The sequence below is a fragment of the Triturus cristatus genome, chromosome 8 (assembly GCF_964204655.1).
Source record: "Triturus cristatus chromosome 8, aTriCri1.1, whole genome shotgun sequence".
Classification (NCBI taxonomy): domain Eukaryota; kingdom Metazoa; phylum Chordata; class Amphibia; order Caudata; family Salamandridae; genus Triturus; species Triturus cristatus.
The window spans coordinates 1,395,603,403-1,395,630,638 of NC_140591.1; the positions used below are offsets into that span (position 1 = coordinate 1,395,603,403).

Below are 27,236 nucleotides of genomic sequence, written 5' to 3' on the forward strand. Positions count from 1 at the left end.
GGCCCCACCATCACGGGTCGTGCTGTGCACAACTTTCGGCTCTGAACACGGAGCAACAATTTCACCTCATTTGTGCCAGTTTAACAAGCAAATACAGCAAAAAAGAAACAAAAGGTGACCAGTCACTATTTGCGAAGGGCCTTCCATTGCACTGGAACAGATGCCATCTTGTTTAAAGTAACCTTTGAACTGCCCGAGCTAGAATTAACTTTATTTTTTTTCATTTGTGCAGGTTATGCAGCAGATAAAGGATTATATGGCAAAGCCATAATTGTGCAGAAAGAATTGCTTTAAAACTGCTGTAAAATGGTTTTATTTTAGTTCCACAGTGAAAACTGACACCATATAGAAATGGACCAGTGGATAATATAAGAATTGTCTTGGGCAGTGGTTTTTAACCTGTGATGTAGGTACACCCGAGGGGTCTGCACAGCTTAATCAGGAGGTCCAGTACGGATTAGTGTAAAATTGAACATTTTAGAAAGTTCTGTAAATGTGAAGAAATGTGAAATTGGAGGCTAAAAATTAAGTTTGTATCCTCAGATTGATTGGTGGGAGCAGTGCCGGTGGTGCATCAACAATATAGTCAGGACAATAAGTGGCCACAATTGAACTTAGAAAATCTACAAGCGTCCCATTAAAATTAACATTTCAACTTTTTTTTTTTAAATATAGGTTTGTGAATTAAATAAAATATTTAATCCTTTGTGTATTTGTTGGAAACAGCCCACTCCCACTCCGCAGGGTGGTGGTGGACTCCCCGAACACACTGTGGTAGCTTGGCTCGAGTGGTCAGGAATCAGGCTCCGTGCTAAGCATACAACATACCCAAACAATAACCATGCGTGCATCCGTTCCAAAAACGACTCTACACCGTAAAAATTATGAAAATAACTTTCTTTATCTTCTTTTTCTCTTAGTTGCTGATTGGAGAAAATAAATAAGTCAATCACAATATACAAATTTAAATAGTGCAGGTCAAATAAATACTGTCTGGAGATTCAATAAATAGGGATGATCATAAATACAAGGGACATAAATATAAGTGCAGGTAATACAGGCAATTAAATATTCTGAGGCAATAAATACTGAACCAATAAATATTGTACACCAACAAGTCCTGTGGACCAATAAATATAGTGAAGCAATAAATAGGTTAACACAATAAATACAGTGCCCCCAATAAATAATTAAAAGTATACAGCAGCACTCATGTAATCAGATCACTTTTCAATTCCTAAGGGCTGATTTGGCCCAGGCACAGCTTGTAGGGTTGTGGAAGGCTTGAGGGGTTCTACTCCCTGGCTGAGACAAGGCTGAGGCCTAAACTGAGGTAGATCAAGGGGGGAATACCAGTGCCCTGGCTTTCTCTCTCCACACAACCTCTCTAGGTTGGTCCCGATTCACCCCTGGCACAGTCAGGTTGGTTCCAGCACCTCCCTAGCCCCTTAGAGCAGTCTCTCAGGTCTCCACAGGGCCTTAGGCGCCCTCTACTCCACTTACTGCCCTTTTTCTGATGTTCCGACGCCGCTGGAGTCGTGTCGACGCCGTGAGGCGGTTCCGGTTCGGTCTCGGCGGCCTCGGCACAATGTCAGTTCTTTGACGACGCCGGTAGGCGGTTCCGGTCCGATGTCGGCGGCCTCGGTTCAATCTCGACCTCCGATTCGACGGCGTCGGGCAGTCTCTACTCGGTGTCGACTTCGGGCGGCTCCGTTCCGATGGCGCTCTCGGCTCCGATGACGTCGGCCGGCCTGGCCTCGATGTCGACTTCCGGCGACTCCGGGGTGCGATCCTCACCCCCGACCTCCGGTGCTCCTCCTCTCAGGGTCCGGGCGACTCCGGAGTGCGATCCTCACTCCCGACCTCCGGTTCACCTCTACCTCGGTCTCCGACGACTCCGGAGGGCGGACTTCACTCCTCCGATGACGCCGCTCGCTCGACCTCGGTTCACTTCCTCCTCGACCTCTGGAATTCCTCACGACCTCCGTCGGCGCCCTCTCACGACCTCAGGCGGCTCCGGGTACGACGTCTGCTACTTCAGTCAGCGCCGCTTCTCCACCTCGGGCTCCAGGTCTCAGGCTACTCGACGCCGGACTCCAGGGAAACCAGTTTCCAGGTCAGGATCTTGCTGCTTTCTGCTTCTAAGGCCTGTTCCTGCTGTCCAGGTCCTTAGGATGAGTTTTTCTGGCTTCTTCCCACACAGGGCTACAGGCTGGGATCCATCAGTAGGGACAAGTATCAAGGGTGGGTTTATGGACCCCACTCCAGGCACAAGTTTCCACCCCTGCTGCTTCACTCCTTCCTCCTTCACTGTTGTGCTGCTCTCTCTTCACCAGTCAGGTGCCAACTGCCAGCTCCAACTGCCAACACTCTCTCTTAACCTCCCAACATTCCAAACCGCCTCCAACTGTCACAGGGTTCTGGAATCTCCTGGAATGTTCTGGAAGGTGCTGGTAGGTTCCAGTGGATGCTGGTGATGTCACAGGTGGCCACCATTTTGTGCTCCAGGCCCTCAGACAGAAGTTTCAGGGGTAGGTAAAATGGCTCCCTGAATCTGCAGCAACACTAAAAAGTCTGGTGGTTCCCAAAAAGGAAAAATTCAAACAGGGGTTGAGGCAAAAGTGGGACAAAATAAATAATGATGAGGAGGGACCACCCAAAGGGCTGACAGGTCTAACAGTATTTGTTTGATGAATGCTTGTTGCTGTATTTTGTGTGCGTTACTTTAAAGGCTCAAATCATCGAAAATGCTGGCTGACGTCTCTGGTTTTCAGAAAGGACTCGGTGGGGGTCCCTGGGTTCCAGTAATTATTAACTGGGGATCCACAGAAGTCATAAGGTTAAGAACCACTGGTCTAGGGGTCAATTGGGGCTTTTGTGACTGTCAAGGAGAAAGTGCAATTATTTCACATGTAAAGGATGCTTCTAGGGGGAGAGGAATGTCCGATGTTTGTATTTGCCATACACTGGGACAAAGAAACCTGTATTTGTAGTTGAGTTGGTGAAAGTAGGATAGTGAATTATGTGGTGTGCTGTGAGACTTCACCACCTATTAATGTCACAATCTCTATCAGGTGCAGTTACGTTCTTTAATAAAACCCTTAGCTCAATACTGGGTAGCTGTGGCTCAGGCAAGTCCGGCTTAACCAAAGGAACAAGTGTAAAGCATGTAGAAGTACCAGAAAAGTAGATGAAAAAGGAACAATTCACTAACAATACAACACCAATTTATAACAATAGATTATAAATTGTTCTTTAAATAGACACCCAAAGGTAAATAAATCCCGGTAGTTCACTTTTAAGAAGTGCATTAAATAGATGTAAGTGGTTAAGAGGTTTTTAGCCAACTTGCTAGAATAGCTACTTCTCTTCACTTGGACAGGCCACAAAGGGTTGGGGCCAGTCACAGGTACCACTGTCTGTTTCAGCAGTCTCAGGGCCCTCTAGAATTTTTATTCTTTGTTGCAGTCCAGCAATGAAATGTTCCTGATGCTGGGGATATAGGATGCTAAAGGGATGTGGCGAGTGTTGCTGGGGTCACCCGGATATCTACAAGAGTAATGGGTAATCTCTGCCTCAGCACTATCTCCTACAGTGCACAAAGGGAGGCCAGTGCACTTCCAATCTCCACTGGTCAACAGTCTCCTGATTACAAAGGTCTCAGCAGTTCCTTTGAGGTAAGTATATCTTTATTTTTGGTGAACCAGAGTGCACTTTGATTGAGGTCATAGGCCCAACAGACTTTAGGGCACCCCAAGAGTGTCAGGACTTGGCCTACCAGTACGCACTCCGATGTCCAGTGGCGGTCAGGGGTTCGTATACAGCTGGCTCTTGTGGGTTGCAGTTTTCCTTGGTATTTGGTGGTCCTGGAGCTTAATAGGAGGCAGCTTGAGTCACTTCTCCTGTACTGACAAAAGTGAAACTCTTTTCCAAGAGTGGGCACAGACTGAATGCCAGGGGTGTCACTTTTATCCCATCTTTCCATTAGTGGGAAGGGGAGGACCCACTAGCCAATGGGGCAACCGTTCCCAAGGAGCAACATTTCCTACTGTACATCACTTTGTGGGGGTTTGGCCCAAAAAACCGAAATCCAAGAGTAACCCCATCTGTCTTAATCAAAGATGGCTCCGGTCTTCTTCCCCTGTGCAGGGCACTGGGCTCACCCCTGGTGGGTACATTGCATAATGAGCCACTCCTCCTGGAAAACCAGTTCTACAGGGGAGAGGGGCAGGGGGGGGGGGGGGGGGGATTTCCTCTTTGGGGCAGATATCAACCTGCCTGACTACGCAAAGGAGCGGGCAAGCTAAGATGTGATCACCTTCTGCTTCACTGAGGAGATAGCTGCTGAAGCTCAGCCATCTGCGGCCACCGCCCGGCAGTCCTCTTGCTTGAGGAAGTCACAGCACCTCCCACCAAGAGTCTCCTATGTTCCTGGGAGCGCTTCACACTTCCTAGCAGGGGGCAAGCCTGTTGTCTAGGGGGACATCATCTGTGGACAGTCAGAAATAGCTAAGAAAGTAGTGATTTTGTAAAATCACCTTCTTATTAAAAGTTACCATAAATCTGAACACAGCAATAAGTTGGGTTTAATGCAACAATTCATTTGATAACTTGGAGTAATATCTTTGGTGATCCCAAATCGAAGTTAGCATGGTGGCTGATTTAACTCCATGTTTGGCAATGGGGCCACCTGCCTTACTGCAGTGAAAATGGTAAGTTTGAAGTATGTCAAACCAGTTGAGGCAGAGGAAGTACGAAGTGAAGAATCTTCACTAGAGAAGCCTTCAAGTGGGAAACATCATGCTTCGCACACCAAGCGATAAATCTTTTTTAATCTTCTAGAGTAAACCACCTTGGTATAAGTACAATGAGATGATAGCACTACGTCGGCCACCTACCATGGCAGTTGCAATGAACTAAGGGATCCCTGCTCAATCTTGAAGCATGAAGACAGAGGCCCTGGAGTTTGGGGAGCAGAACTTGCCTCTCTGACTGAGAAAGGAGGTCCACTCTGAGATGAAGAAGGAGCGGAGGACACAGGGAGAGGTCTAGGAGGTCTTCATGGCAAAAAGTGGCAATGCAGACAATTTGAGCCGAGTCATGGCGGGTCTTCCTCAGAAGTAGAGGAATCCAGGGTAAGGGTGGAAAGGCTTAATGAAAATGCCACTTTAACTGAAATGCTTCTCCTTACTCTCCCCCTGCGGTGCATACTAGAGGGCAGAGAAAGCTGGGAAACTGGCGTTTCGTGGGTGGCAAAAAGATCCACCTGAAGCATGCCAGAGCGCAAATATGTATTGTGCCACAGAGGGCAAATTGGTATTGTACCAACTCTGGGTGAAGCTTACTTTCATGGTTGACAAGCTGCTGTCAACTTAGGCTGTTGGCTCTGGTGCTGAACGAGCCAGCTACACAGTAGGCTATTTTCCAAATTCCATGCTGGTGTACTCCGAGCCTCAGCGTTCCCCGGTGAGACCTAACTCCTCCCAGTTTGTTGACCTACCATATTGCAGTCAAATTCTCCCTCAAGATCTAGACAGATTGACCGTGCTGGGAAAGGAGGGAGGCTTTGAGCATCAATCTGGTTGCCCTCAGTTCAAGCAGGTTGATGTGAAGTGGCCACGCCACTGGAGATCAGAGGCCTATGATGTCCATGTACTAATCCGCAAGTGGAGGAAACAGTCACGTCTGTAACCACGGTTGTTGGGAGGGTAGAATGACACCCTCTGTGACATGTGCTCATCCATCGACCACCAAAGTTAGGTCCACCGCTGTGTGCAGGATATTACAATTGTATTTACCGGATCTCCCTTGTACTGGGACCCTGGCTGTGGATGCACCACTGGAGAGCTCTCATTTGCTTGGGTGCATATTTGACCGGGAGAATGCATGAAGCCAGCAGACGTAGTAGGCAGAGAATCCCCAAGACTGGAATCCGACCATGTGCTCTGGCATGGGAAGCCTCCATGGTTAGCATATCAGCAGCTTGTACGGGGGTGGTACGATGGAGGTGTAGCACTGCCGGACAAACGGAAATGTTAATGGACCACACAGCTAATGGTCATTAATCATTGTATTCATCGACCGCTGAACGAACCAGCATAAAGAATGGATAAATATATTGTAGGGAGGGGGCAACACCAGGGCACTTTACACGTCTCTCCGACATCTTCAACTGACGGGCCAAACAAAAAACACAGTACAGCTTTGGCACGCAGTTCAGAAATATATAGGATGAGACAACAAGATAAAACAGATCACCCCACTGTGGGATGCTGAAAGCCTGGGCGCCTTGTGAAGAATCCCCGGTTTCGACAAATGGGTATCTCTTGTGTGAGCGACCTATGGTGGGGGGAGGAAGTGCAGTGGTACCCTTCACAATCCTACAGCAAGAGTACGAACTATCTGACATAGGCGTTTTGCTACCTCCAAATCAAACACGTACTCCAGGCAGCCATCCCCAAGGGAACGGACATCCCCAAGTCTTCCCCACTAGAGGACAGAATCCCGACCGATCATAGAGAGATACCTTTGACCTACCAGAAATTAATTAACAATTCCCATTGACCCCTTCATCACGCTTTGAGAACAGTGGCAAACAGATATAGGTGACCTGGATGACGAAGAATCGCATGAGGCTTTGGCATCCCCGAGGGAGGTGGCCATATCGGGCAGATTTCAATAACTGCAACTAAAAATATTACATAGAACATACTTTGTGTCAAACCTTGTTTACATGGGTAGAAGAATAGACCCTAGTTGTATATAACTGCGTGGCCAGGAAGGCACGAATTACAATACAAAAATTCAAAACTGGCTATCACATAACCACCTAAAACTGAATCAAGATAAGATAGAAATCCTTCTCTCTAACGGCGGACAAACCCACCAGGTCCAAGAACGGATTAAGGTTATGGACTCCCTAAACTTCGACCGTACCCTTACAGGCCCCGCCAAGTCGCTGGGCATCTTACTGGACCCTAACCTGAACATGAGCGCACACAAAGGCTACAGCGAGGAGCGCTCACTATAAACTAAAACTACTCAACAAAATCAAGCCCTTCCTCCCGCCTAATGATCTCAAGACCACAACACAAGCCCTGGTCCTATCTAGACTAGACTACGGAAACGCTACCCTTATCGACACAGCAAAATCTCACCTAGCCCCAATGAGAACAACTCTAAACGCTGCAGCAAGGATTGTCACTGGAGCAAAAAGACAGAATCATATCTCACCCCCCCCTGAAAAACCTCGAATGGCTCCCCATTGAAGCTCGCTGCCAGTTCAAAACTGCCTGTCTCACCCACAAAGTCCTTCACACTGGCAAACCAGTCTACCTTGCAGCCAAGCTCACCAAGGCAGGCCAGGCAAGAAACCTGAGGAGCACCAACAACCTACTTCTCATTCCCCCAAAGAGACACAAACAAAAAGCCCTGGCACGCTCCTTTCCGGGAAATGCCCCCAAAATCTGGTACTCCCTTCCACTAGACCTCAGAACAACCACTCCTTCGTGACCTTCAAAAATAAAAAAAATAAACTTAAGGATCTCCTCCTCGGACCAATACACTGTAGCACCTTCCCGAAGACTCTCCTTTTTTGCCCTATCTGTCTGCTCGCTCTTGTTTACATTGTGTACATGTTGTAAAGCGCTACGATACCCTCGGGTCTTGTCAGCGCTATATAAAACTCTCAAAAATAAAAAAAATAAAAGAAATGGGAATACTCTACAAAGCATGGTAGCGTGGGTGCCCCCCCCCCCCCTTGATGCAGAACATGTAGAGTCGACAGCACACATCCCTGTGTGCCCTGCCTACAAACCACTGCCCTGGCAGAGGTAAGCCACCCCTCTAGCTGGGTGCACTAAACCAGTGGTGCGTGAGCCCTGTACCCCTACAGTGTCCAAGCCAATTCTTAGACATTGTAAGTGAAGTAATGCCATAAAGAGTATATGGTACTGGGAGCTTCTCATTATGAACTTCACAGCACCATATTGGCTTTACTGAGTACTGGGAAGTTTGTAATCAAACTTCTCAGCACAGCCCTGAGCCTGACACCATGAGCTTTGCCCTCACAACCTTGTGGCCTGCTCGTGAGCAGCCACCAACCGGAGGCCCCCAATTCCGCATTGGGTCTCAGCACTCTGCACCCGGCTGCCCTAGTGCCGCTGCGAGTGCATTCTCGACCCTGGGGGAACCCTGGTTCGAACCCCAACTTAATATCCTCCCATAGGAGAATTTTCAAAGAAAAGCAGTAAATGCAATCCTAAGTGTGGAGTTGGTTTGTATGAAACCTTGAAAAACTGCATGTGTGTGTAAAAAAGCAAATTACTTACCTTTTGTCTAGGAAATGTCTCAGTGTGATATCAAGGCATATCACACTGATTAGCAAACGAACCGTAAAAAGTCAAAGTAGTAACGTGTATTGTAATCTCCAAAGTAACTGAAAAGTTATTCTGATTGACTTAACTGTGGATCAACCTACTGCATTTGATACTGCATTCAACTGTAATTTACTGCATAAATATTGCAAAGTATTAATTCACATACCTGCACCAGGCCTGGCTTGGCTCCAGAAATAAAATAACTAAATATTTGTATACAAACAAATTGGTATGAGTTCAGTCTTTGAGTGTGTGACATCATTGTAGGAAGATAACTCTGTATATACTATACCAAAGTGAGGTGTAGTGTGCACAGAGTCCAGTGGAACTCAAAAGGTAGGCAGAGGTAAAAGTAGATAGAACCTTACTCTCTATTGGGTTAGTTTGGGGGAATAGTATGGCAGTATCAGAGGACAATGTTAAGCATTTGTTGCACACACTCAATCAGCAAATGATTTTACACACTCAAAGACTGAACTTCAGACCAATTGTTTTTGTATAAAAATATTATTTAGTTTTTTTTTTCTTTTTCAAGAACCAAGCAAGCCTGGCACAGGTAAGTGATAAATACTTTGCTGTAAATATACAGTTGTAATACAGTTTGGATTGTAATGGTATATGCACTTTGTTTTGACTAATAGTATTGCTTCAGAGGAATGCAATGCTTTGTACATATACTTGAATGGGCTTTTCAGTAAAATACCAGGTAAGTTACTTTTTAGACTACTTTTCTTACACAGTGTAGTATATCTGGATATTACACTGGGACATTTCCTGTAAACTGGTAAGTAAAAGCGTTTTTGTTAAATAGTACAATTTTAAAGGATTTCTTTAGGTTTTCAAACTCCACACTTGGACATTTTTCCAAGAAAAATAGTCAATGTTATCCTATGGAGGAAAGGAATATGCTCCTTACCAGTATGCATCTGTTCTTGGCATGTAGAGCTGCAGAGCCACACACTTGGGATAAGATCGCCATCTGGTGTTGGGCTCGGATGATCGCAGGTTGTTGTTGTCTTCGGAAGAAGCCTTTTGGTCACGAGATAGGTGACTCCTCCTGTGGACAACAGTGCGCATGGGCATCCACTCCATCCTCAGATTGTATTTTTCCGCCATTGGGTTCGGATGAACTCTTCCACTCCGGCTGAAAACTTTTGAAAATCCAGCTTTCGAAGCGAAAATCTCTACTACTCTACGTCGACATTTAATCGGACCGGTTCCGAATACGGCTCATGGAAAGGACACCTTTTAAAAAATGCCCCCAATGTGGAGCAAAGTTCCCCCACAGTGACCACCACGAGGTTTGCAACCTGTGCCTCTCGCCGGAACATAACGAATCCAGCTGTCCAGCCTGCGCTGCATTCCGATCCAAGAAAACCTTCCGGGACCGAAGAGCTCGACGCCATATCATGGCCAGACCAGAACCAGAAGACATCTTTGCCCAGGATGTCCCGGAAGACGATTCCGAAGACCTCCAAATCGTATCCGAAGCAGACTATTCTGATGACCTCATCACTCCGGGGCAACGAGTGAGTACCAGTGCCCCTACCCCTACCCCCCCCAAAAAAGGCATTGGTCAAGACTCCGCCAGCTGGCCCCAGTCGCGACCAAAAATCATCTTCAGAAGCCCCGGCCTCGGGCTCGGCTCCGAAGAAATATAAGCCGACAATACCTTCGGCACCGAAGCAGGCTCCGAAACCATCGAGGCCGAAATCTCCACCGGCACCGAAACATTCTTCGGCACCGAAATCCCCGCCGGCACCGAAACCATCATCGGTACCGAAAAGACTGTCTAAAGTCCAAAAAGACTACCGATCATCCAAAACATAGATCGGAACCGAAAAAGTCGGCACCAAAGCCACTTTCGGACAATGAAGAACTTTTTCGCCCTGATCCCACGCAAAAAAGGATTTATATCAATCCAAAAACCGGACATGTCACCGCTGTGCCATACAAGAAAAGGAAGCTGGACACACCACCTCCTCCAGCTCCCATAAAGAAGGACTTTGCGACCTCACCCATTCGCCCTTCCTCTCCTTTATCACCTCTCATCCCACCCCCATCTCCTTCTCCTCTACCATCTCCTTCACATACACCACCTCCACAGGATGATGATGATGACTTGGGGGGAGGGGGTGATCCGGATGACCTTAATGATCCTAATGATCCTTTCACACTCCCGGATACGACACCCTTAGATGACTGGGCTTACCCTTTACCTGATATTCCTGATCCCACTACATACCCCTCCAAACCCTCCCCTCCAGATGACCACCTAGGGTTTGGGCAGCTGATAAACAGGGCGGCACTTTTCCATGGCGTCACCATGCACTCAGATACACCCGAAGAAGACTTTCTTCTAGACATATTCGTGCAGTCTCAAAAATCAGTTCAGATCTTGCCCATGATTAAGGGAGCCATAAAACACGCCACAGAGGTTTTTAAAGACCCTGTCAGAGCTAGGGTTCTTAACCCCCGAATTGAAAAAAAATAAGTGTGTGATCTGCAGCTCATATGCCTCGAACATAGAGTTACCGGTTTAAAGAAGTATTCGGTAGTGGGAGTTGAGGTTCTGGGGGTAGACTCAGGGGTCCCCCATGGTCAGGGATGCACTCTTGTTACACCCTCAGCTGCACTAGGGCAGCCGGGTGAAGAGTGCAGAGGCCCAATGTTATCCAATGGGGGTTAGTGGGGTTTAGGGGGCCTCCGGTTGGTGGCTGCTGATGAGCAGGCCACTTGGTTGTGGGAGCAAAGCTCCTGGACTTTAGCTCAGGGAAAAGGGGAAACAAAGCAGCACCAAAGGTGCACCCTCAGCGGCGGTAGGGTGCAGGGTGCTGTTTCGAAGTCGGGCCCTGTTGTTTGCAATGGGGAACCTTCGGTTTGCAAAGGCACTGCAGGCTTGGGGACGAAGGTCTTCTAGGTGCGACCACCCCTTCGAGAGGTACAGGGTTGGTTAGGCACCGTCTGTATGGCCATTCAAGACCATGGCCGTCGGGTGCAGGGGTGCCTTTTAGGGTCGGATCTTCTTACCAGTTCCTGGTCGCGGTTGGGGGGGACCTTACGGATTTAGGCTGCAGGCGTCGGCTTGAGGCAGGTCAGGGGTCGCCGGATCTCTGGTCAGGATCGCCGGGGAGACCTGCTCGTGGTGTTTGCCCACTAGAGCTCCGGCTGTGGACGGCGGGTGCAGAGTGGTGCGTATTCGCAGTGTCCAGCCAGAGGCTGGAGATTAACAAATCCGGTGTTCACAGGAGACAGTCTTTGTGGCTGAAGGCAGGTAGGTCCTCAGGGGTTTCGAGGTTGCTGGCTAAAGGACACACCGGGAATTCGCAGGAGGTGGTGAGAGGTGAAGACAGGCCGGTAGGGCTGGGGCCAAGTCAGTGGGCATCTTCCTCTTGTTAGCTTCAGCACGGCTGTTCAGTGCTTCTTTTCTTGTAGGTTCTTCTGGTCTGAGGAAACACGGTTCGGGGGTGCCCCTAAATACTAGATTTAGGGGCGTTACAGGTAGGTAAAAGGTTGGGACCAATGGGTCCCTTCACTGGGGTGGGTACATCCCCTACTATGCCACCCTCCAGTGGCAGGGGGGGCCTAATCCTTTCCCTGGTTGGCTGGGTCCCCCCCCATCTACAAGATGGCAGGGACTGAGTTTGTGCTTCACCTCGCCTCCCCCACCTGAGGGGTGGAGTTGGCAGAGGCGGGCACACCTTTCTTCCTCACTTGTTTTTCCCGCCGGTTCTCCCGCCCCAAGCGGGGGTCAGAACCAGCAGGAACCAGTTGCTGAGAGCAGCAAGTTGCCTTGGGAAGCTCACAACAGCGGTAAGCCTTTGAAGCTTCCACTTCGTGGACCCTGCCCATCCTGGGGGAGGAGGCTTGGCACCTCGTCCCAGGATGTGCATTGTTTCAGGGCCCAGAGAGCAGCAGACTCTTGACCCAGGGGTCCAGACACATGTCTGGTGGTGGCAGCTGAAAGCAGCCACTCAGCCTGGACACTAGTGGTAGGTTAGTTTTCAAGGGCATCTCTAAGATGCCCTGTGTGTGCATTTTTCATTAAATCCCAAACTTGCATCAGTGTGGGTTTAATGAGCTGAGAAGTTGGATACCAAACTTCTCAGTTTTAAGTGTAGCCATTATGGTGCAGTGGAATTCGTAATGACAAATTCCCAGCACCATATACTCATAATGGCAGCACTGCACTTACAATGTCTAAGAATGGACTTAAACACTGTAGCGGTACAGGGCTCATGCACCTATACCCTCACCACTGGTATAGTGCACCCAGCTAGAGGGGTGACTGATCTATGCCAGAGCAGTGGGGTGTAGGCATGGCACACAGGGATATGTGCCATGTCGACTTCACTTTTCTCCAAAACACAGCATGCAAAGGCAGTGTGTGAGAGTGAAGGTACAGGACCTCTAAGGGTGGCACAATAAGTGCTACAGCCCTTGGAGGCCTTCTCTGGTCACAGTGCCCTGGATACCTGTGATACCATTTACCAGGGGCTGACTTGTGGCTAGAGATGCCAATTGGGTTTAGGCTTCAATGCAGTATTAGGGAAATAACATAGGCCTGGTTAGGTACCTGGTTAGCAGGAGCCCAGGGCGCACTCAGTCAAAGCACATCAGCATTTCAGCAAAAAGTGGGGGCAACCATGAGGAAAGAGGGCACTTTCTCACAAACATTTTGTTGCCTGAATGTGTACAATAAATGCTTAACACTACCAACAGATAAAGCTTTACTGCTCGCCACACTACCACAAATAGTGTGCAAGGCATTATCCACCTTTTCCTCTGCCTACCTTTGGGGTTCCACTGGACTCTGTGCACACTATACCTTACTTTGGTATAGTATATACAGAGCCAGCTTCCTACACTGAGTTCAATCAATCCTTTATAATATGCAGGCAATGTGGTGTTTATAACTATAATCTATTCTTCCTGATATAGGAAATGGAACTTAACGAACTGTTCTGTACCCAGTTAGGTTACCAATAAACAGAGCTATAAAATTTTTTTAAAAAAGACTGGAATCTGAGCTCCCTTCTGAAGTATCGGAATTATATGGCAAATGTCTTGGATTGCTTGCGGCGGAAAGACTGCTTGAAAAAAATGTCATGTCCTGTACGGCCCCTATTAAAAGGAGTTCGTAGAAAGCTTTAGGTGAGACTTGGGTACACAGATGAAAAATCTCATGGTTGAACACCAGCGATGTGGTTGCCAGTTAGTGATGTGCACCAACTGCAGTGAGTTGGTCTTTAAAAGCCAGCCATCCAGGTATAAAGAGAGGCCTACCCTTCTGAGATGTGCGGCTACCACCGCCATCTCCTTTATGAAGACTGGATGCCCTGTCAGTCCAAATGCAAGGACCACAAACTGGTTATGAGTTGACCATAGGACGACATACAGTCACCTCCTAAAAATACACATCCTACAGACTGAGTAACACCTATCAGTCTTCTGACTTCAGCGCAAAAAAAGCCTGAGACAAGGACAGCATCTTGAAAACGTCCTTCAGACAAAAGGTTCAGGACCCTTTGAAGTCTAGGATTGAACAAAGTCTACCACCCTACTTGGGAATTAGGCAGGGCTGCGAGTAGTACCTTTGTCTCATGTCCTGCTCTGGCACCAAATTCACTGCTCATTCTGCAGCAGGGATGACACAGCTTACTGCAGTATCCTGAGATGGTCTTCTGACTGAAGAACTAAAGGAGAAGGGTAGGAGAAGAGGAAAGCTGGAAGGGCAGAGCATTTTCCATTTATACAATCAGAAGGACCCATTGGTTCAATGTTAGAGAGATGGTTACAAAAACTCCCATGGGTTTAACATGCCCTTGGCAAGGGTAAGTGTAGGAAGCTGGCTCTGTATATGATATCATCACTAGGGGTTAATACCGTGCAGAGTCCAAGGGTTTCCCAAAAGTGTACAGGGCTCAATGTAAAACACAAAGTGCTCTATTAGTGGTAGTGTGGGCAAGCCGCCTTGAGCCTAAAACAGAGGAGTGTAAGACCTTGATGCCACACACAAGATCAATAACAGAAACACGACTCAAGGAGGAGATCCAGACCGATTTTATTAAATGATACTTTGTTTGCACTTCACTTTAAGAACCAGGTCTTCGTAATAAGGTAAGTATGTTTTTAACTCAAAATACTTTTCACTTTCAAAAATCAACACTTAAAAACTTTTTCACACTGTCAAATGTTATTCTATGGGGATAACAATATTCCGGTTAAAAAGGTAAGTATCGAACTTACAACTGCAGTCTTCGGAGCCAAAAGTCAGCAGGGGCCAGGTAGATACCAAAACTGCACCATCCGCTGCACAGGGGGAACCGTGTGCAAAGGTCAAAATAGGAGTTCGACCCAATGCTTTCCAAAGGAGACTGGGAGTGCCTGGAGCCACACTGCTTGCAGGAGTCCAGCTTTGAGGGTTTGGTTAAGCACAGTGGGGCCACAAAGCAGCACCAAACATACACCCCTGGCGGCACAGGGGCAGCTGGGATCAGGGTGCAAGTTAGACATGTGTGCGCCCAATGCTTTTCAATGAGGATATTCTTGACAGTAAATAGGCTGCAGGTGTGGCACCGGAGGTTGAAGGAGGAAGAACAGCAGAGGTAAGGTGGGATGTAGAGGGTCACGGGGGCACTGTGGGTTCAGCTCACGAAGGCCAGGGGCTTCTGGTGCAGGGGTGCCTTTGGACATCGAAGTCTTCTTACTGGAACCGGTCGGGGAAGCCTCTGGATTTACACTGCAGGATCCGTAGAGGAGGGCAGGAGAGGTCATCCAACGCTGGACACAAGGTCAGGTCTGGGGGAGCCACCTAAATACTAATTTGATGAGGCATTTTAGGAAAATAGCAGGTAGGGTCTATGGGCATCTTACCTGGGGTGGCTACACCCTCTATAATGTCACCTCCTTGTGAGGCGGGCATAGACCTGGCCCCGATTGGAGGGGTCCCCCCCCCCATCTAAGATGGCTGGCACCGAAAGGTGTGCTTCACCTCTCTTCCCCCCACCTCAGGGGTGGAGTTGGCAAAGGTGGGCACACCTATCTTTTCAAATTTTCCCAACGGTTTTCCCACCCAAAGTGGGGGGTGTAAACCAGGGGCTGCCATCTGCTGCTAGCAGCAGAGGCTAGGGGTCATGTTAGAAAGGCGACAGGCCTTTGAAGCTTCCCTATTTGAGCACTGGCCCATCCTGGGGGAGGGGGCATGACACCTCTGAGGAATATTCATGAGTTCTGTTTGGAGCACGAGGAAGCCTACACCACTAAATTCTCCTGGGAAGGATCGCTGGACAAGGCTGCTGGATCTCAAAAGGTCAGGCTGTCTCCTTTGGCACGTGATCAGCTCACTGATGGGACAGAGCAGACTTCCGCTTCTCCAATGCAGACTTCACTTGCTGGAGTAGAGTAGCGCTGCTATAAAATCTAGAAACAGGTCCAAGTTTTGGTGAGAGCTGAAGTACCTTTGTAAGGAGGTTACTAAGGAGGTTTGAGGACCACAAACAGCCCTTTCAGAATGGCATGAAAGAAAAGGACTTGCATGAGGCCCTGAAGTGGGAGCCCATATCCACCTCCGGTGAGGTGTCCTGCTCACTACCTTGTGGAAAGGCAAGGTAGTTTGCACTATCTGATGAGGGAGGCGGTGGTTCCTTCACTACTGTGTCTGTGTGATGGAGAGGATTCAGCATTTGAATATGATTAGAGTCAGCACAGGGTGAAGAAAGTCTCCTATTGTTGCTTTCAATAGTTTTTTCCAGCATAAGTATTTTTGCCTCTCTCCTTGATCTTTGCAGGAAAACCTCAGATTTGGACTCCGGTTCAGTAGAGGGTCCACGAGGATCTGTCGCTAGGGGCACTCAAGTTGCAATAATAAGAACTGGTACCTGTGATAGTGCCGAGGGATATCAACTGACAAAGATCTCTGAGACGGACGGGTCCGCATGAGAGGCACGGTGGACAGAGGGCACAGGTGGAAAACCTGCCAGCAGGGACCCAATCGGAGCCCAAAACAGTCACATGGGCCTAAAGGCATTCCAGAGGGTGCCGAAGCACACCTGAGTATTCCCAGTATGGTGTGCATGAACACAGTAGATTTGTCAAATCAGGATAGAAGTGAGGCTGCACCCATGGTGTCTGAGGCTGAGGTGCCGGAACAGGCACAGAGGCTGGCAGCGCTGCCGCTAGCAAGGGGTCCCCAGTTGGAGGTATCTACACTAACACTACATTAAAAATATATACTAAGAGCACTTGGGAGATCATCTCTGGAGCATCTCGTGGAAGAGCCTCCATGCCTCTTCCTCATCTTGCACCACTGCATTTTTCCATGAAGGACATTGAAGAAGGCATCATCAAGTAAAACCAGGATGTAGAACATGAAAGGTGTCAAAACGGACACTTATCAGACGCCTTAAACAAATTGGATTCATGCTCTTTGAGGACTTTGTGGTCTACTCTGACGCAGCTCACATGACCAGGCATCAAGCTTGGATCCCAGGTGCCAAAGACAAATCTTCAGAGGGTTGGTAATAAGCATCTACCCATCGGAATCGCTGCAAGGCACAAGACCAGACTTCCTTAGAGGAGACTTTTTCCCAAGCAGTGCATTTGGACGAAGTATGGAAACATTTTTAGAGAAACACTGACGGAATGCTACATAAGCGACTTCCAGATCCATGTTGCAAGGGAGTGGATAAAATAATTGACGTTGATGCACAGGAGAGGGTTCAATGACTCCAGTGACATGATGGCATAGTTTTCAGTGCCTAGATGGAACCAGTGCCCCTACTGGTGTGTGAGAGCTATGAAAAGTTTCCACATGTGGTCTGGCATATGGTGATATTTAACAGGCGCCAAATCTGCAGGAAGAAGTATCCATCAGAAATCAAGTATTCAGGAATTGTCTGGAGATGCAGTACTGACCGTGCCAATGCAAAATTCAGTAATGGCAATGGCAGTGGCTTCAAAAGAACCGGAGTGTGTCAGTAATAGGGTCTTCCTGCACAATGCATATGATTTCAGAGTGCATGGCTAAAGGTTTACTACAGCAGTGTCTCTCACTTTAGAAAACATTTAGCTCCAACACTGAATTCTGGCCCCATGGACACGTCGGCTGAGCCTTGGATTAAGGTCCAAAGACTCTCAGCATTAGACCTGGAGGGTGTTTCTAGCACACTGAAAAACTGCTACTGTGGTCAATGGGACAAAGTTTAGAAAGGATCCCATAGGGGCTAGGTCAAGATTTAATCATCTTTGTGTTTCCTCTCCTGGTTTCCACTTGTCCTAAAATCTCAGTGGCTTTCCCCAACAGATTTCATTAATATAGATGATGTAGTAAAGACCTCAAACAGAATGCAAAGCTTTAAGATCACAAATATTTGCTGTGAAAATGAGACCCCTCATCACAGAATATCGGTTCCTTATCATGATAAATATGGAAATGATGGGGGGCGTTAGAGGGCGCACAGTGGGATGGATGCGCGTTAGTGCGGCTCCGCTGGCCGGTGGATTTATCTGGAATATATGTGCAGTCAGAACTGCAAAACATGTAAATTGCCTGAAATAGCCTGCCGGAACATCAGCGCTGCCTGTCTGGATGTCGGCTGGGTGCCCTATATAGGCAGTTAACTGCATTTGAAGCTGGCGCGAAACTGGGTGAGCGCTCGTAACAAAATGGCAGCTGCAAATCCTGCTTCACAGAATGACTGTCGTCTCCAACCGTCTGCACCGCGCATTTATCAATGGTGAGAGATCTAATGGATCTGAGGTGTGGCATATTACTGAACCACAGCGGGTCATGGCTGATCCCATGCAAAATACCGCAGAATGTGTAGAAAACATTAGCAGGCACCGGAGCTGTGCCCAAAGTAAGATGGCGGCAGCAGCTATCGGGCCGTGCGACGTGGAGGCCTGCCCTGCCACCCATTAATTAGCGATTCCGGCGCTACACTGCGAGGGGCGAGCTGCGATCCGAATATTTGAGCGCAGGATTGGGCACCGGTAGGGCAGTAGTGAAGACACAATCCTGCCTAAAAACAGTAATCTGGTGCCATAAATTATGCTGAAGCCACAGTGCCTCGCTCTGTGAACAGCTGGGGCTGGGACCGGCTCTGGTTTTGCGCGCTTGCCGCTGTGCTACCAACTAATCCACACCATCACCTTCATCACCCTGTTGGGATTGCCTGCTCGCCAACCTACTGCTGTGCTGATGCCTGGACAGTTTATTGCTCCGCTGAAGCAGGCAGACCCCACGTGGAGGATCTCTGGGGGAGTTGTGCAGTGCTTCCACGGTACACCGCACTGCTGCCTGGCGCTTTCGTAGAACATTGCGTTCTACAGTTGTGTACACATCGCACACCGAGCGGCAAGACACTGATGTGCAGAGCTCCGGGGCAACTCCCCTCACCATAACTGAATTCAACCTGCATCACAGCGGAGCAGTGCAGTAACGAACTACAGAGTCTACGCAGCAACGCTTCATCTACAACATGGGCAAGACGGACAAGCATCAACCCAAGCTATCCTTCGATGCAACACAAAAAAAAAAACTAAAAAATTAACTAGCTCAGGGAGAAACTCACCTAAATCAGTGCTTAAAGAAGGAAGTAGAGCTAAGGTGCCTTGCATTCCTAACGACTCAAACTGCCGGATAACTCCCTCGCTCAGGTCCTTTTTTAAACTACAAAAAGTTAATGGGCCAGACGTGATGAACTTATCTCTGGAAGAAGTCTCGCTATTATCTGAGCCTGTGTTGCCTTCATCGTCCTCTCCATCTGCAGCTTCTCTGGGGTTGAGCCCGTCGACATCAGCTGAGGTCATGGCCACAAAATCCATAATAGAAAAAGGAGCCCCTGACATCCCAGTGGCCTCTCCTGCCTCACGATCCCCTCTGTTGTCGCCTCCACAAAAGCAAGTGACCGCAACCCGGAGGGGGGGTGCTATTCCAGATGCTGATACTGAAATCATTTGCGAGGAAACGATCAGGGGAGGAGCAACAGGCGAGAAAGATGCAGAAATACTAAATGCTAGAGCTGAGGACGAGGGTGAGGGTAGTACCTCTAGGGGGATGAGAGAATCTAACTCAGACAGAGTTCTGGCATTACTTCTGTCGGAAGTTAAGAGCAGATTTGACGTTTCAGAGAAAAACCAGTCGAAGATCCAAGATACCTGTGAGGCATTGGACATCAAATTAACTGCCCTCACAGGGAGGGTTACAGCAGTAGAATTGGAAATAGAATCCCTTAATAAAGAAGTTAAAACACATCAGAATGATATTGACACTTTAAAATTTAATGAATGCTCCTTAAAACAGAAGATTGAGTCCTTGGAAAACCAATCCAGACGCAATAATTTAAGACTCTTGAATGTACCAGAGGGGGTAGAGAATGAGGATATTAAGAAATTTGTCCTCTCTCTGCTGGAAGAAAGCTTCCCTTGGGTCAAATCTGAGAACTTGGCAGAAGATATACAAAGAGTACATCGGGACCCCTTTGGGAGAAATAAACTAAAAAAGAACCCAAGGAAAATCCTAGTGAACTTCAAATCCTATACCCTTAAAGAGAAACTACTGTCGGAGGCCTTGAAAAAAGATAATCTTAAATGCAATGACTGGTCCTATAAAATACGCTCAGACATCTCCAAAGTCACACAGGATAGACAATGGGAGTTAGGCCAGCTGATGCCTCAATTAAAGGCCTTAGGAGCCACTGTGCAGATGCGTTTCCCAGCCAACCTGAGAATCATGTGGCAAAACAAGATGTACAATATAAGGGAACCCAGGGAGGTAACGCTTCTAATGGATAAAATGAAGAATTCATAAGAAACAAAATAAACAAAATAAACTGCAGACTCCCAAATGGTTTATCGCATCTCAAAGTCCGGACTCAAGGAGCATGAATAGGGCCTATATGAGGCCCGCTAAAGGAAGAAGGGAGGTCCCCCGTGGGAGGGCACAAGTGAAGGAACATAAAGATCAAAATATAAAAAACAGATTCACTAGGGTGGGGAGCAAATTAGGGAAAAAAAACAAAAAAATGTCCTCAGGTTGTAGAAATTAGAAAAATTGGAGAGAACCAGCGCTGCATTCAGATTGTTCTAAAACAAAATGGATAATTATGTAAAGTCTAGTATCTTAACGTGGAATGTTAATGGTCTAAGAACACAAAAGCGGAGAAAAACCATATTCGAGTATCTAAAAAACTCAGCATGTGAAATCTTAATCCTACAAGAAACTCATCTGTTAAAACAAGAATGGGAAGATTTCACTAAAAATCTAAGGTGGATAGATACTTCAGTTTGTACAAACCAGACATGCAATATAAAAGGCGTAGCAATTATTTTTAAAAAATCCTTGAATCTCAGAGTAATTTCCTCCAGGGTAGATAACAAGGGAAGATGGGCAATAGTTGAAGTAATTCTGCACCAAAAACAGCTCACTATAGTGGGATATTATGGCCCCAACCTAGATGACCCGGAGCCCCTCCAGAACCTATATACACAATTACTCGATTTTTCATCTCCCATAATCTGGGGGGGGGACTTTAATATTACCATTGATCCAAAAAATGATAGATCTCCAGTTAAAAAGGGCATTTCTCTCCCAAAAATGAGGGAATGGCTGAGAATATCAATGAAAGATCTAGGACTTAGGGATGTTTGGAGTCTTAAAGGAGACCAATCATTAAGGTTCACTTTTCAGAATAAAAGATTGGGCCACTCTTCTAGAATCGACTTCTTCCTACTCGATAGTACCCTAACGGCAAGGGTAGAAAAAGTGGAGCATCTCCCGGCACATCTTTCGGATCATTCAGCAGTCAAAATAGTCTTGAAATTAGAACAGTCTCCCATCCATAGGAGATGGACGGTCGATAGATCCCTCTTCTTAGATCAATCCTTCATAAACCACCTAAAGTTAGAAACTACCCAGTTCTTTGAGCAGAATTGTGAAGGAATGAGCAGTCAGCTGGTCTGGGATACATACAAAGCAGTGGTGAGGGGTATTGTCAAGAGCTTTGCTGTCTTTAAAAAGAAAACTGAGAGACAACTGCTAAACAGATTAGAAGAAGAAATAAGAGCGATTGATATACAGCTCCAAAAGTCCAATTCAGATTTAAAAACCAGATCTCTTAGTCAGGAGAGGAAAGATAAAGAAACATCTTTAAGAGATTCTTTGGAGGCAAGGGTAAAAGAAAAGTGGGAGACGAGTAAACTTGGCCATCACGAATATGGTGAAGGTTGTGGTAAGCTACTCGCATGGAAAATAAAATCGGACCAAGCTAGAAACAAAATCAAAGAGCTTGTAGCAGGGAACCCCCCTACAAAAACCTTGGATGAAACATCCATTAAGGAGGAATTTGAGCAATTCTTTGGGGGCCTCTACTCTGAAGACTGCTTCCCCACAAAAGCACAGATAGATAGGTATTTACAGAACCTGAATCTCCCGAGCATCTCTTCGGCCCAGAGCATAGAACTAAATGTTGAAATCTCCGTAGAAGAAGTTACTCAGGTATTAAAAGAACTTAAAAAAGCAAAAGCGGCAGGCCCAGATTCCATCCCAAATGAATTATATATAGCTCTTCAGGAAACCTTAGCACCCTACTTAACATCCCTCTTTAATGATATTTTTCTGGAAAAAAAGAGACAACCACCCTCATGGAATGAAGCAACAATAACACTAATCTTAAAACCAGAAAAAAATCCAGCCAAATGTGAATCTTACAGACCCATATCACTCTTAAACTGTGATTATAAAATCTATACACAGATTCTCACAAAGAGGCTGAGTAAATGTGTAGAGAATATCATCCATGAAGATCAAAAAGGCTTCATAAAAGGCAGGCAGCTACAAGACCTCACTCATCAACTCATAGGAGCAATAGACATTTCAGTCCATCAAAAGGTGCCCCTCTCTGTTATAACATTAGACGCGGCCAAAGCTTTTGACAGAGTCAACTGGGTCTTCTTACATGCCGTCTTAGAGAAATTCAAGTTAGGGCCCAATTTCCTGGAGGCCATAAGGAACATCTATAGCTCCCCTTCAGCTAAAATCTTAGTGAATGATAACCTGTCGGAAAAAATAGCTATTAAAAGAGGCACCAGACAAGGCTGTCCGCTCTCCCCCCTACTTTTTAACCTATATATAGAACCCCTTGCTTATTCTATCAGAAATAATTCAAGGATAAAACCATTTTGCCACAAAAACTGGATCAAAAAGGTTGCATTATATGCCGATGATCTAATGATCTTCACTAACAACTCCACTGAAGCAATCCCCGAAATTGAGCAAATGATACAAGACTTTGGTTACATTTCAGGTTATCAGATAAATCAATCAAAATCAGAAATCCTGGAGTGGAACACTATAAGCAACCTGCAGCTGGTGAAATCAAAGATCAGATACCTTGGGTTGGACATAGTCAAGGATATTGATGCGTTACCACAAATAAACTTTAACAGAGTCCTAACGGAAGTAAGGAAACTTTTGAAAACCTGGAGCGGGCTCCCATTAACATTCTTAGGCAGATCTAACATCATCAAGATGGCCATTCTCCCAAAATTCACCTTTATTTTTAGCGCAATTCCCCTGGAATTCAATAAGTCTTCTATACTTAAACTACAGGGAGAACTAAACGGTTTTATATGGAACTCTAAATGTCGGAGAATAGCCTGGAAAAAACTAAGAAGAACAAAGATCCAAGGTGGTATAGCAAGTCCAGACATACTAGAGTATTGTAAGGCCTTTCAATTTAAACACACTAGGATACTCTTGCAAAACTATGAAGTATATCCACCACACTTACAAGCGATGGTAGACACAGGAGGACACTTCCTATTTAAATTTGGTCATCAAAAATTCTTTAAAAAGATTAAACTGAAAATTCTCCTGTCGGCAGCTAAGTTATGGTTGCAAATCAGGAAAACTTTAAAGATCCCCTATTATAGTAAATACTCTCCAGTCTGGGATTCCCCCGGAACTCCGGACTGCCTCAAAGATCAACTGGCCTTACCGTTAAGGAGAGCAGGAATCCTGAACTGGGGGGAACTTATCCCAAATAACACATTGATTGGTTGGGATCTGTTAACATCTGCCACAGAAGATCGCCTATCAAAGTTTAAATATTACCAACTTTTGAGCTGGATAAACTCAATAACAGAACCACTTAAGGGTAACCAGCAACTGGAACTCAAGATGCTTGGAGTCGGTCTCCAGAAAAAAGAAGTATCATTGTGGTACTGGTCTCTAATAGCAGCTGGAGAAGAACATTTTACGATTCCTGATTCGACCTGGGGGATCTCGCTGCCTACTACAGATCTTCAAGACATATGGCAAGTATCAATGGGGAAATGTTGGGGTATCATTCAGTCCGCCGCACTAAGGAGAAATCACATCTTCACTATTCACAGAGCCTACTGGACCCCAAAAAAACTTTCTAAGTTCCAAAGTCATCAACAAGTGAAAAAATGTCCAAAATGCGGCGAAGATAAGGCAGATGATATACATATGTTCTGGCAGTGCCCCCATCTCGAAGACTTCTGGCTAAAAGTTGGTAAGACGTTGACGGACCTTCTTGGTCAACAAATAACTGTAAGTATGGAATTGGTAATCTTTGGGATCTTCAAAACAATTGTAAATACAAGTAATTTAGGTCTAAGACAGGAGAATTTACTTTTTGTATTAATTCTTTTAGCACGTAGAGAAATATGTATTAACTGGGTTTGCACCACACCTCCTAAACACTTGGATTGGTGGAAATCCATTGGTAGAGTGAACAGATTAGATAGAAGCGGAAAGCCCAGGAAAAAATACAACTTCTGGGAAATTTGGGAGCATTTCTCTAATCCTTGTGACTAAAGTCCAATGATTTAACCCAGGCAATACACTAAATAACTAAGGGTGGATGGCCCCCTTCGTTGTGTCTAGGTGATAACTGGCTTCCAGCTGCAAGGTAAAACTTTCTTTTGAGGGTTTTCTGAGTTGCCCGGGACAGTTGAAATAGCAGCTCTGGTCTCCAATATCAAAACCTGCACAAGTATTGCAAAATGAGGACTAAAAAAAAAAAAAAAAAAAAAAAAAAAAAAAAAAAAAAAAGAAAACATTAGCAGGCACCGGAGCTGTGCCCAAAGTAAGATGGCGGCAGCAGCTATCGGGCCGTGCGACGTGGAGGCCTGCCCTGCCACCCATTAATTAGCGATTCCGGCGCTACACTGCGAGGGGCGAGCTGCGATCCGAATATTTGAGCGCAGGATTGGGCACCGGTAGGGCAGTAGTGAAGACACAATCCTGCCTAAAAACAGTAATCTGGTGCCATAAATTATGCTGAAGCCACAGTGCCTCGCTCTGTGAACAGCTGGGGCTGGGACCGGCTCCGGTTTTGCGCGCTTGCCGCTGTGCTACCAACTAATCCACACCATCACCTTCATCACCCTGTTGGGATTGCCTGCTCGCCAACCTACTGCTGTGCTGATGCCTGGACAGTTTATTGCTCCGCTGAAGCAGGCAGACCCCACGTGGAGGATCTCTGGGGGAGTTGTGCAGTGCTTCCACGGTACACCGCACTGCTGCCTGGCGCTTTCGTAGAACATTGCGTTCTACAGTTGTGTACACATCGCACACCGAGCGGCAAGACACTGATGTGCAGAGCTCCGGGGCAACTCCCCTCACCATAACTGAATTCAACCTGCATCACAGCGGAGCAGTGCAGTAACGAACTACAGAGTCTACGCAGCAACGCTTCATCTACAACATGGGCAAGACGGACAAGCATCAACCCAAGCTATCCTTCGATGCACGCCGCACACCTCAGCGCATTCGGATACGGAGCTGGATGCAGACGGCGCTAAAGATTCAAACATGGAAGCGGTACTGAACGCCATTCAGCAGAGTTTGCAAACCATTGATGGCAAAGTTGACAACCTCACGAGGAGAGTCGACAACATGGCTGCAAAACTCGACAAACATGGAGAACGCCTAGATGCAGCGGAGGAACGCTTCTCGGCGGTGGAGGATGAATACATTGACATGGCCAAAAAATGCAGCACAATGGAAAACTCCTGGACAGTATCAAAAGCAAAAATGAAGATTTGGAGGCGAGATCGTGCCGGAACAATGTAAGCATAATGGGCGTACCAGAAAGCACGAACACCGGGCGCCTAGAAACTTTTGTCGAAGATATGCTACGCGAAATCTTCGGCGCGGAAAGCTTCTCCTCACTCCTCATTGTGGAGCGCGCACATCGCTCGCTGGCGCAGAGACCACCGCCGGGCGCCCCATCGCGGCCAATATTCGCCCGAATTTTTAATTACAGGGACAAGATCCAGAGAAAGGCACGAGAAGCAGCAGATCATGTACCAAAATAACATCTCATTTTACCCTGATTTTACAATATCAGTACAGACAGCAAGAAAGGAATTTGCAACGGTAAAATAAAAAAAACTTAAGAGACATGGGAGCCACTTATGCGATGTTATACCCTGCACGTCTTTGCGTCACCTACGAGGGACACTCGAGTATACGGACCATGCCGAATGCTGTGCCGGAGTTCATAAAACATGCATCCGCCAGAAAGAAACCTCAGGTGCAAGTACCCCCATCATCTCAGAGCGACTGAAGTGGTGAATATCTGTCTCTTATATTGCACTGTACGATAAAACTGAGACTACTTCAATGAACTGTTGTTCATGGATTAATTCTCGCCTGGTTTAAGGCCCATCAAGGTAGGACGTATACTCCTTCCCAATTACGTTTGCAGTACTAAGAACAATGCCAGATTACTGGGACACAAGTACCTTACTGCAAGAACTATGTAGTGCTGCTTAAGTTAGATTCGCCAATGGCAACATTGGTATTGTAATTAACTGGGGCTCATTGTGTTAGGACATATTGTCATGAAGGTCTAGGTATGGAACGATGGAGGTCAGACACTGGAATTGTCAACCCGCGGACGTTAAATCCAGAATTTATAGGTGGCGCAGGTACTAAACGTCACGCAAAACTCCATAAATTGAGTAAAAGTATACAAACTACGGCAGCTGACTAGATACAAATGCGGGCACCTAGCAGCCCCCAGTGGGTATTTCCCATCACAATTGAGACGTTACTATTGTTTTTATAGTGGGTATGTCTTTGGCATAATTGGGATGCCGAAGTGGGTGGGTGGGGGGGGGGGGGATGGGTTTCATGGGGTTGTTCGTTTTCTCAGGTACAAAATACGTATATGATAGGTTGGGTGAATTGTTGAAAGGCACTACACTGTGGAATACAAGATATCAATCACATGTGCCATACGTCATGCCATGCTTAGTGGCAGACGTATGGCAGTTACAAATCCAATATTTTCCATGTGGGTATGAGTATTAAAAAGGATACATCACAGATTCGCCTGCTGACATGGAACATCCGTGGCTTCAATAACCCACGGAAAATAAGACAGGTCTTAGCGTAATTGGATAGGCACCTCATTGACATGGTCCTATTGCAGGAGACCCATTTGGTAAAAACTTTGAAATACATGGTGGGGAGTAAATGGGCAGACACTGTTATCAGCAACGTATTCATCATACTCTAGAGGTGTTATGATTCTTATAAAGAAAGGAACGCAATTTACCGTAGACCAAACGATTTTAGATGAACATAGCAGATTTATCATATGGACATGCTGCTTGTGGGGTGTACCAGGATAGGACTGGTGAACACTTACGGTCCAAATATAGATGACCCAGAGTTTTTCCGAACTCTATGGAGTAAACTGTGAGACCTGCCGGCTATGGAAATATTGTGGGGTGGCGACTTTAACCTCTCCCTTAATGACACATTATATAGATCAGGTACAACGTCCGACAGAACCCCAGAAACGCCCTGTAAAAACT

General features: G+C 46.6%; 1 protein-coding gene across 2 annotated transcripts in view; it reads right to left on the reverse strand.

Moving 5' to 3' along the window:
- PAXBP1 (PAX3 and PAX7 binding protein 1) overlaps positions 1-27,236 on the reverse strand; it is a 267,714-nt gene that overhangs the window by 139,506 nt on the left and 100,972 nt on the right. The window lies entirely within an intron of this gene.